The sequence below is a fragment of the Opisthocomus hoazin genome, chromosome 7 (genome assembly GCF_030867145.1).
Source record: "Opisthocomus hoazin isolate bOpiHoa1 chromosome 7, bOpiHoa1.hap1, whole genome shotgun sequence".
NCBI classification, from domain to species: Eukaryota; Metazoa; Chordata; class Aves; order Opisthocomiformes; family Opisthocomidae; genus Opisthocomus; species Opisthocomus hoazin.
In genome coordinates, this window is record NC_134420.1 from 46,278,140 (window position 1) to 46,290,541 (window position 12,402).

A 12,402-nucleotide genomic window follows, 5' to 3' on the forward strand; every position below is an offset into this window, starting at 1 on the left:
TTCAATAGCTTAAAGCAAGATAGTCATCATTGTTTTCCCCAACTCCTCAATTGTATTTAAAACACGCCATTCAGCCTGGAACAGATGAATAGGGGGCTGAGCATCTCTCCATCTTACACAACCCTGACTCTTCTTGAGCAGGACCTGGGGCTGAGCACAGGCTGACACCCCTTCTATGGCAAAAGAGTATCGCTTCCTCTATTCACCACGTGTATGTGCAAAAGGGGAAAAACCTGCGCAGATAACTTCAGCTCTGGTGCTTTCCAACTTCTGCGTGTTTGCTTTGGCAGGTGACAGAGCTCTTTTAAGAGAGTGTTTGTAGGTAGTTTCCTAGGTTCTTAATGAAGCCAAGTGGAAAAACTAAAATTCTATTATGTGGCATCATATTAACACCTCTATGCCTCACGCTATTGAGGTTAGCTCTTAGCTTCTCCATATGGACTTCTGCCCTCAGAGTTAATAGGGTAATTTGTAGCAATACTAATCTGCCGGCTTCTCTGCAGACCAGGAGACACTTTTGCCGGGAGCTGAGACCACAGCAGTGCCATGACCCAGGGGCCTCATTCTCCATTCTGTGCCCTGGAAGGGCCAGTGAAAAGGCCGTAGTCTCTAACAACATTTTTCCTCCCCTAGCTCTGTCTTACTCCCCTCTAACCATTTCTGTCCCAGTCCTGTTCCTTCCTCAGCTCTGTCGCTTTGTTTCCAGCCACTGCTTTCTGTATCAGCCAGATGCTGCTCCCGTTTCCCAGTCAGTCCCAGTCACTCAGCTTTTCTCTCTGCCAGCCTGTTACCTGAAGGTGCCAGCCTCTCCCTTCAGGGTTTCAAGTCCCAATCCCCCCAGGTCCCCAAACCCAGCTCTCCACCTCCTGAATGCAGCCTCTTCGCTCCTGGTTTTTGGCCCTGTGCTTAGTTTCAAAGCCTTATCCCTGTTTCCTCACCCAGCTGCTCTCTAGTTACATTTGACACCTGGTCCGTATTTCTCTCCTCATCTTCTTCACCTTTTGTCCTCTTGCACCCACAGAGCCTCCTAAGAGGTGCTGAAGTAAATCAGCATGTCTCCTGTCCCTACTCCAGCTACTTTTTTTTAATTACATCCCTTCAGGAGGGTCCACTTATATTTTTACCATAAATAAACGAGACTTTTCTTACCCTTCTAGCTATGCTGCTCTTTCTGGGAGCAGTCTGTCAGGTTAACGTGACTCAACCCTATACAAGCTAGCTGTGAGGTTTTCAGGGAACAAAATTTTCTCTGCCTGGATAAATGCTTATGCATGTAGTGTTCATGCCTATGCTGTGTTTCAGTGTGGCGTAGCTTTTCACCAGGCTTTCAGCAGGGGTTTGCGGGGGGGGGGGCTGAGAGGTGGGGTTGCCGTCTGGACTTCTTTCTGAGCTACCTCTGAAGAATGCAGAACAGATACTCCTGCAAGGGTCTGCCAAGCCGAGAACTGCTGAAAAAAGAAATGGGGGGGAGTTGGGGGAGCAGGGCACATGCTGCGGTTTATGGGGTTCAACTTTTAGTTACTTTAAAGTTTGGGTATGGGAAAAAGCTTTTATCTTCAACACAAGAAGTGAGCACATAACTACAGAGACATTGATACAGATGGAGACACACCCAGCCACTGACACACACACATCCTTATAATTAACTTATCTTTTAAATCTGCAGTTTTTGCTTGTTTGGTTGTTATTGACAGTAACGGGAATGTTGTCTGCAAAAGAAGTGCTATGCCAAGTCTCTCAGCACAAGCAGAATTTGGCTGTTTGGAAGGGTTTCGAAGAACATTTTCTTACAGATTTGTTAATTACGAATGTGATTTAAACTGAGGATGCCCCATAACCTCCGGTCGTGCTTTCAAGTTTAATCCATTTAACCTTGAAGTCAGGGGAAGGTTTGCACTCAACTGAGGAAGACTTTGATCACATCTTCATGTCAGTCCTTCAGTTTACTCTGTACTGAGCAATGGACACGGTGAAACACTGGACATGAGGAAAATTTCTCTTGCCTGTGTAGTTATCACAAGCACAGGGAAAGCCTGGAGACATGGTGGTGTAATAATCCTCTGTTTTCACATGGTGTCCTATGTGTGTGGCTCTTACCCTTACAGACATGTACATTCATAAATAAAGTCAAATATGTAAAAAAAAAATGCTGACTGGTAACAGGGTAATTAGTCATCCAAATGTCCCAGAACTGTCATAAGGAGGAAGAAATAGTGATCTCAAGCTACTTCAGCCCACCGTCAATATCAGCTTGGAGTGTGAGTATGAAGCTAAGCTATTTCATATGCTTGACACATGAAAATGGAGATGGAAAGTGATGAGCTCTTTATATGCCCCTTTCCAAATAAATTTGGAGAAGAGCTTAGGAGGTTAAGCAGGTCCCAAATGGTTTCTGCTGCTGAAATAGCCTATTGATGCTTTATTTTTCCCTTTAGATTTTCCACTACATTAAACATTTTAAACTACCAAATATTTCTTCTTAAAGGGGAATGGAATGAAAAAACGTCTTACGTGATTTATTACAAATTCAGAGGGAAATACTCCCCTTGTAAATAGTTCTAAAAAAATTTAGCATCATCAATTTAAACGTTGACTTGCTTAATATTAAAGGATCATATTGTACTGAAGGTCTTCAAGGAGAACTTCCCATTCAAAGGAGCTGATTTCAGTGGAAATCAATTGAGGTAGGGCTTGTGCTTTCCGGTAGCTGATCTCTCTCTCTGGGCTAAATTTTGTGATTTTCAGTGCAGCTTGCACCTAAATCTTGTTTTTTGTTGAAATAGGTTCGTTCCCTGTTTCACCCTGCAGGCTCCCACGCCACAGCCACCCTTGCACTGCAGGCACTTGAGCTGAAACCTCAGCAAATGCATACTGATGTCTCGGGACACATGGGTGCCACGGCACCCAGGGGGTGAGATTGGAAGCCTGAGCCCTGGCAGGACCTTGCCTGGTCCTTACCTTGTCCCTGGCACACACTTTTCCTGCTCGGGCTTTGTGCTTGGTGGTTTTCCGTCAGTGAGTGCAAGGAAGCACCAAGCCAGGTCAAATCGTGTTATCAGCTGTGTCTGGCACAGCCTCCCAAAATGTCCTTCACCCTCATGACCCAGCCTTCCTCCGACAGCCCGTACAGATGGCAAATGCCAGCCCTTCCAGCACCTGAGCCAGCCCAGCAGCCCCCCCAAAGGGGCGGAGCGATTCACATGCCCCAAGCCACAGGGTACCTGGGTGTTCGATATTTGAAGCATCAAAACCTGTAGAGCACCTCTTATCAGCAGCATAGACCAGATTTCTACAGAAAAAAAAACCCCACACTATTTTGGTTGTTTTATATTTTATTTTTCTATTTATGATTCTAAAGTTCATATTTATTCAGGGATTTTTTTTTTTACCATTGAACTCAGTGTTCTGGAAAAAAAATACTTCGTTTAGAGAAAATGTTCAGCCCCTTTTCTGTCTTTCTGTTATTATTCGATATGAAAAGGATATTGTAAGTGCATATTCAACCGAATATGCGGTTTGGCAGCGAGCGGCTATTCAGCTGCCCAGCTTCTACCTCAGAGTTTATTCAGGTCGTAAAAGAGACATATAAGCATTGGAGTTAAGATTTATAGTTACATTAACTGTATCAGAAGCTTTTTGTACTTAATATAAAACATACCCTAGCAGCTCAACATCACTTTATTCCACAATACAGTCAATATTAGACATATTACCTCCTGTAATTACTGACATTAATAGCCTCAGGAATAATGGAAAGTGAGTTAAGCACCAACGTGGTACATGTAAATGGGTCTTTACAGTACATGTCATTTTGAAATATTGTATGAGTCATGAAATTTGTACTTAATATTTCTTTATTTAGTAATTAAGCAATTACCCAACAAAACAAAGGATGTCCTCACTTTAACACAGAGTGGGTCGGATTTTATTATGAATTCATTAAAGAGGTTGCCATAAGAAATTAATTTAAATTCCATGAAAGATTCAACCCAGCCCTGATTGAGCAGAAAAGCAGCTCTTGCAGACACGTTTTGCAGAGCTCCCTCCAACACCTCACAGCGACTCTCGCAAAGCTTTAAGCAACGCTGCATGGAACAACACTCTTCTGGAAAGGAGGCTGCAATCACCAGCAACTCAGGCAGGAAATCTTCGGTGCGTGTCTTCAAGCCGCCTTCGATTTGCTAGTTTGGAAATGTTATTTTTTATCCCAGGTCCCCCAAACTACAGTTTTACAAGACATCTATTTTAGAAGTTCCCATTTCCTTCATTATTCATTCTACTGCAAATAGATGCTCCTTCTAAGCCTTTGCACAGAAGTAGCCCGCTGTTGCTTCCCAAAGGCCTTGCACGACTGGAAGAGGGTAAGACTGGGGTTGCTTAAGCAAATAGTATCTCCAGAATAGTACGCTGTCTGTAATGTTTAACATGTGGAATATGCCTATGGCACATATTTTTTTCAACAGCCTTTTTCTTTTCGTCTATATATTGATTAAGCAAACATTACCTAAATGTATACAGTCAACACATTAGCATCCAGATGATCCTATTTTAGCTTGATGTTAATTGCCTGTTAAGTTGTACAAAGAAGAAAAGAGAACCCACTTTTACCTAAAGCCCTGATTTATTTTGAGATCCCAAGTCTTTTCTGTTAATAATAAAAACACCAATAAATCCTCATCTCTTTGCTTTTTAAGCCTGACAAATAGTCTTTGAAACATTATTGTGTTTATTTCCTCCAACCAGATGTCCAATTTCTATAGTATTTGATAGCAAACCATAGCATTATAGGAGACACTTGTGCTAAAATCATAACGCAAATGTATTTTGCATCACTGGCTAAAACCTTCCCAGAAATGTTTCCAGTCGCTCCCATATTCCAGTGCCTTGCTAATATTCTTGCAACAGCTCATTTGATGCCGCTAAGTCAAGTCACCCTCATTTCACAGAGATCTAAATGGAGTCAGTCTGCAAAGAGAATTCATACAGTAGGTTTAAGCAGGGTGACATCTAAGACCCAAGCCTGCATTTGCAAGGAGCACACTGTAAGCAGAAAGTTTAAATGCTAGTTTTGAAGAAAGTTGCAATTTTTTCTTTAAAAACAGACTCAAAGGGCCAAATATATGACTTTTTTCTACTTGTGCAAGAAACTTTATGCCTTTATATGCACTGGAAATGTGAAAACAGGGTATTCATTTTTGTTCTCTTAAATCTTTATCAGTTTAGCTTGGACCCTAATATGGTACAGATTGAAAAAGTAAACACTTCTGTGATTTTGAACAGTTCAGCCATGGTTCCTATGACAGAAAAATGCAGAACAATGCTGTTGGAGAATCCACTGGACTTTCCAAGTCCCTCACGGTGGGTGGGGGTGACCCAGCAAGGGCTCCTGACACCAGTATCTATTGGTCCTCTGTAGGGTTGGCTTCCCATGTAGGTGCAACTCCTAGCTCATACGAGTTGCCCTTTACCATCACTGTGAATCGCTCCCACAGCAGACTTTTCCCTCCTCTCTCTGAATAGTACAGCACATGCCTTGAGGCTCTCAGCCATTGGAGGATGTTGGTAGGTGGCTCGCCAGGCTAGCGATACTGGCAGCTGTACTTCCAGGGTATGGTATTGCCACTGGTCCGCCATGAGCCTACGGGATTTTACTGGATAGGAAAAGTGAGTACTCTTTCCTGACGCATAATTTCTGAACAGAAGTACTCTTTCCTCCTGCACCCAGAAGCAGGCATGCAGCATTACCCACCTTGGTTGCACACAGTAGACCACGAGATAAAACACAAGGCTGAGTCGTAGCTGCCTTTGGCAAGGACAAGCCCACAGGGACTTGGGGTTTCCTGAAGGAACACGGCAGTGCCAGTAACCCCAGAGAGCTCCCTCCCAAAGGCAGCCTGCCTGTTACTCACCTTTCTTTTCCTGTATTTTCCAGCCTGGAATAGGGTGGCTTTGTGCCATTCTCAGTATCTTAAAGATACAATTGTGCTTTTCCTAGGGAGAAACAACAGCAGAGCTCAAGTAAGAAGTCATATTCTCACCCCTGACTGCCCATAATGTTATAATTGCTTATTGTTTCTACTGCAGATGAAGCACCAGGCGGGACCTTGCCCAGTTGTGCTCATTGTTGTACAAAACTTACAGGAAATTAAGCTTTTACAAAATACTGTAGTCCTACATGAAGTGTGTACGTGATGTGTAGTTATAGTTACCATCCTCTTGGTGGCAGAATGAAGTCTATAAAAATAACATACTGGGAAATCAAAGGATCACAGTAACTTGAGTCAGTTTTATCTGCTGATCTATTTGAAAAGTCTTTACTAAAAAGATAAACGGCAATAGCAAAAATGCTGTCCTGGGAGCAGTGCTGATGTATACTAATTGCAAACAGCTCTGCACATTCCTTACATACGGTATGGCTCCTCCTAGTGAAACCCTGCACGAACAGTTGAGGACTGATTTTACTCCCTTACAGTATTTCCACTACCTGTTGAACTGCAGTTACTTAGAAGGAAAAAAAAAAAAGGGATTATTTGTAATCTTGCTTCATAAACAAACTTCTGCCTTCAGATGTCTGTGTTTGATTGCTGCTGGCTTCTGTGGCTCCTTCACATGTGTGTGTTTGCCATTTACCATTTGGGCCAACATCAGTCAAGGAACTGTCTCAAGGAACTCCAGAGGAAAAGCATAAACTGCCAGAGGATGAGCTGACAAGACAGTTGTCATCTGCTATAGAGTATAAAGCCGCTTTCATACCTTCTGGTAGCTCCTACCCTCTCCGGAAAGCAGAGCAGGTGAATCATAAGGCAGGACTTTGCCCCATGGCTTCTAAAACATTGCACTTTGCAGTCCTATGGAGAAAATAAATCTTTTATCTGAGTTACTTCATTTGTTTACCATCATGGCTGGATATTTCATTCAGTTAGTAAAGATCTTTTTTGCAGATAGTTTAACCAGTTTTGTTCTAATGGTCACTTAAAGTTTTAGTCATATATAAACACCAGCAGCAAAAGTAGAAAACAAGGTCACGGGGAAATAAGAAGCTCCATAGTCAATGAAGTTAAAAATGGAAGTGAACAAGCAAAGGATCCAATAGAATTATGAAGAATTCATACGTCAGAAATTTCTGGGTTCATTACAGGAGATGAGAAGATTTTCACATTTCCAAGGATGTGATTAAAATAAGCTTTAAAATATTCCCTCCAAAGTCTATAGGAGGCATTGACAAATAGAATCTATTTGTAGCAAGAAAACAAAAACCTTGCCCAAACAAAACAATAATATAACCAATCTATTTGTCTGTCCAGTTAAAGGACCTGTCCTTCTTGTGCTAAATCGTATGTGAGTGAGTTAAAAGCACTGTACTCCAGAGTCAGTGCTCCATAGAGGTACAAAGCAAATTGCACGGCCTTAGCAAGGCCCCTCATAGTTTGCTCAGTCCTCTTCCACACGCTGTACTTGCCTGCCTCTGGTACCAGGGTTGTCCTGGAAAAGATGTTTGGGATGAAGAGGTGCTGCAGTTTAGAAAAAATAGAATTCCTCACACATGGGATATTGTTTATGGTCAAAACTTGCTCTTGTCCTGAAGCCAGGACTAGACTCTGAAAAGAGCTCTCTCTGTATCCTAAATATGACAGCATATCTTTCCACTGCTACTAAGCTGGAAGCTTATGGGCTGTGGGCATAATGCTCACACAGCAAGAATCTAAACCTAATGACAGTCCCGCTGAGCGTGAATTGTTACCACCAGCACAGAGTTCAGGATTATACCAACTGACTCCTCTAATCTGAAATAATTGATAAATTAAAACCTGAGTTAGATCTGAGTGACGTTTAGACCCTGAAGACTTCCCCGCATCCTTGTTTGAGTCTTGTCACTGCCATGTCATTGTATTACCTGTGATGGATGCAAAGCTCCGACTGATGAACGGTTGTTCTTCCCTTGCAACTAGGTACGAATCTGTTATGGAAATCCAGCTGGTTATTTCTAGACTTTCCTGAAATGACTCGCTAAACACAGCTGCCTTACAGTCATGGTAAACATTCTTCACAAAGGCCAGTTTGCTCTGCAGGCCCCAAGGAATGTGACAGCTTGATACCTGGATAAGCCTGGGCTCGGTTTCTGTTTCTACAGAAGAGCTGGAGTCTCTAGTGACTGTTGGTAAACAAACCCCGGAGCCATTACTTGAGAGGGTTCATAAGCTGTTACTCAGCACCTTGCAATACGGAGCTGGATGTGACCAAAATGGAGGACAACAAAAAAATCAGAAAACTATTTCAAAAGATATTTGGGATTAATAATTGTGCACAGAGCAAGCTGCTACTGAGGTCCTCTGCCCAGTTATTCAGCTGTTACACACGGCCTGACTTGGCTCACCTCGCACCATGCGGAGGTATTCAAGTAATAGTAGCTGTTAACAGGCACAAGTCCTCTTCCCTGATGTTGATATTTAGCTCTCACAGACTTCAGTACAGGAATGGAAGGAAGGGTAGGAGGGAGAGAGGCTGGGAGACCAAGCCAAGAGCTGTAGTCGATTCCTGTTATCAGATACAGGGACTTCTTGTCTAGAAGATGAAGTAATTCCAATTTTTGGTTTCTGAAAGCTGAGGCTAGGTAGATTCATGTTAGAAGCAGCATACACAGAAGTCGGTGCTGTTAACCACTAGATAACTTTATTTGTAAAGTGTTTAGTTCTCCATTGCATAAAAGAGTTAGTATCTTCCCAGGAGTTCAGCACTAGAAAAGATCTACTATAGCTCAAGCTCATGGAGCAAGCACCACCTGGCAAAATTCTAACTGGTGAAGAGCCAGATCTCTCTGAACTTGTTGCTGCTTTCTGGGAGCTTCTGTTTGCGTTTGTGATGGGGAGGCTGTGTAGGGAGTGTTGGAAAGGAGGCAGGTAAAGAGCTATTATTGTTGTTGTTGTAGGACTAATTCCATCTTCATGACTAAAACTGAGTGAAACTCATTGCCGAATAAGATAATGCTTGCTCTGGTGAATGATGGTGGAATTAAGCCCAGAAAGAAAATACCTGGAAGCCTGGGCTTGGCTGTGCAAGTGTTGGGCACTGTGTGTGAAATTCGAGGCGTGCCAGCACCAGGCAGCTCCCACACCCGCTGGCAGCCTGGGGAGGGCTGAGCTCTGCCCACGGTCGGGCACAGCAGACCACCTTTGTGGCTTTAATGCATCAGTTTGTCTGAGAGGACTTCTTCTGTCCACTTATCATCTGGAAGGAACTGTTTCTCCATAGATTAGTGGAAAGGTTTTCAGGTTTGTGTCCTCACAGGTAGACCTGAAGAGAGAGGAGAAGAAATCAGATGCTTCAAGAGGGGTCAAATGGCTGACTGGATCTCAGGAAGGACTACAGGACGTCCTTAGTACTGAAGGGCTGGTAAGGTATAAAAAAGACTTCAAGGGCAGAGAAGCCCTTTGATCGTGGGTTCCTTCAAATGCAATAGTGATATCAGAGAAGGAGGGAAAGCATAAAGTTGAAACTAATCATGGGGCTGGCAGAGGGAAGGAGAAGAAAAGAGAAACCAGCTGTCAGTGAGAGGAATCTTGTTACTTTACAGTGTATCGATCTTGTTTCCTGTGGTCTTGCTTCACAGCAAATAAGGCAATCATCACCACCACTATCAACATGGGATTCACTATCTTTGGTACAGATGTCACCATAAGCTGGGTGAATGGTATAATGCTTGAATCGATCTTTCGTGGCTCACTAGCTATTCTCAAAATTGTGTGACTGACTCAAACATGCAGGGGAGTGTTAGATATAAACACTGCACTTAGCCCAGCATTACCTGCACACTCAGAGGGGAGATGGGGAAGGAGTGAGAGGGAAACATAACACTTTGGTGTACGAATACTCTCTGAATTATAACGCCTGCAGCCTTGTCATGACCCAGCAGAGAGTCCCAGTCTCAGTCTCTGTCACTGCAATGTCCCATCCCAAATGCTGCAGACTAATTCAATCACGCCGAGGCCTGGAGCACTTTCCACATCGGAAACAGCCATTTTCTGTGACTGAAGTGAAAGTGGAAAATTCCCAGCACAGTTAAGCTTGGAGACTTTCCTCCACCCCAGCCGCTCAGCAAGCCAGGGTTATTCTAACCACACATCACATCGACTTGTGGGAGGCTGTCAAGTCGCTTCTCTATTTTAAGTGAGAAGCCGCACTTCAAGGGGATGGCTAGCAGAGAGAAGGGGAAGCCAAACAGCTATGGCTGCAGGAACGGTACAGATTAGGCCACGCTGCAGCCACCCGTAGACCATGGGGTCACCCCACGTCCCAGCCCTGGGCCTGGCCCTGGCATGATGGTTTCGATGGGGTGGGTACGCTGACTGTAACTCAGCGCCGGGAGAGGGAACCTTCCATTACCCGTCCGTGTCCTTCACCCCAGGAGGTGCTGTCCCAAGACCTGAGGAAAAAAACCCATTGCAGCTGGCGGGCAGAACTTCCCTCCGGGATGGCCGGGGTTCCCCCCCCCAGCACCAAGGTCCGACCCTGAGTCCCCGCGGGCTCCCCGGTGTCAGATCCACACACAAGGCATTTGAGAGTGGGGGCGGCTGCTCCCAGAGCTGTTTCTCTCTGGTAAGCGGGAGGAGGCGAATGCTGCTCCCAATCGCTAACCACTCTGAATATCAACCTGGCAAGAGAAGAAAACTCGGTTTCCCTAAGAAACAAAGACGCGGTGCCCCCGCAGCTCCCGCCTCCCCTCCCGGCAGCCAGGCAGCCCCGCAGACCGCGGGTGGTGGGCAGAGCTGCTCCTCTCGCCGGGTGTTTCGCGGTGCCCGTGCAACGCGGACCCCTTTTTCCTACCGTGCAATGTGCAGAAATACCCTAGCAAGAGCACGTCAGCCTCTCCGGGCAAAGACCGCCTCGGCAAAGCCGGGGAGCGGAGCTGCCCCTCCGCCCACCCCGGCGGGGAGGAAGGGAGGGACGGAGGAGGGGAGAGACTCCCGCAGCCGGGGCCGGCGCCCACCGCCCCCTCCCGCACGGATTTCGGGCTCCTGCCCGGAGAATTGTGACTCTCCAGACTCGAGAAAAGATGTTTCTCTCTCTCCCTCTGTCTACACCGTTGCAGTGTCTCCCCCCACCCCTTCCCCGTCCGGCTCAAGTAGAGATGGAAAAAAGAGAGGCAGAAGAGCCTGCACGTTCTGCGTTTGCTTCTCACGCCAGGAGGGATTTAGAGATACGACCAGCAGCTGATTTAGAGAGTCCCAAAGCACACCAAGAGAAAAATAAACGATCAGGAACAAACGCGCTGTCTTTAACAGGCAGTCGGAGAGCACCAGCGCAGGAGCCGTAGGGGAACGTTGCTCGGGTTATTCCGGCAAAGTTCCTGGGGAAGGAGCTCCCAGAAAACGTCCCGGGTCGTGTAAGATACAACTACGCGCAACACAGATATATGTATGTACCCTATGTATACATATATATAAGATCCCTATGTATGTATACGGATCGTGTGACGGGAAAGGGCTGTCGCTTATCGCTGTCCTTTCCTCCGGGAGAGAAAGCGGGGCCATTTCTCGGCCCCGGGGGCTCTCCCTGCTCCCCCGGCAGCCGAGGCCGGGGCTCCTCTCTCCCCCGGCCGGGCGGGCACTGCGCGCAGCATCCGCGGGCACCAGCGCTCCCTGCGCCCAGGGGTGAGCTCCCAGGACTGAGCGGTCCCCCCGGCTCCCCTCTTTCCCAGGGGTGCCCCAGCCGAAGGGGAGGGATGGGGTGGGCGACCTGAGACTTCCCGGCGCGCAGTTTCCCGGTAAACAAGCTGGCGCCTCGAAAGAGGCAAAAACTCGGGGCTGCCGCGAATTTTACCTCGTTCGCTGCTGCTGTCGCCTCACGGTGTGCCCTTCGTCCGGGTGTCGGCAGGCACAGGCGGCGGCCCCGCGGGGACCGGGGGGCTGCTGCGGGGGCCGGGCCTCCCCCTCCCCCGTGGCTGGGGGCGGGGGCCGCGGCCGGGGACCTGCCCAGCCGGTAGCTTTCTGCAGCTTTCATGCGGTCACCTTGAGCTGGCATCGGGCGGGGGTCTCCCGGGGGGCTGGGAAAGCGATTCTCTTGGGGGGGAAAGCCCGGCGCGGGGGTCGGGCTCCCCCCAGCACCCGGGCGCTTGGGGCGCTGCCTGCCGTCGGCCTCTCCGCGCAGACTCACCAGCGCAGAGGGCCGAATCTGTGAAGTCCTTTCCCCGCTGCCACTGAACTGGGACGTCCTGACAGCCCAACGCCTCGCCCTTAGCGCAGCGAGTGAGCACTCGTGTGCTTACAGTCACACAAGTGTGTATAAAGGAGACCAATTTCGACGCGCACCTGTACATTCAAGGAAAACACCGGGCAACGCGAGCACAAAAATTTTAGCTGACTTCTAACAAAAACATTTCTGAAAGTAAATCTAAAGTTCACCTGG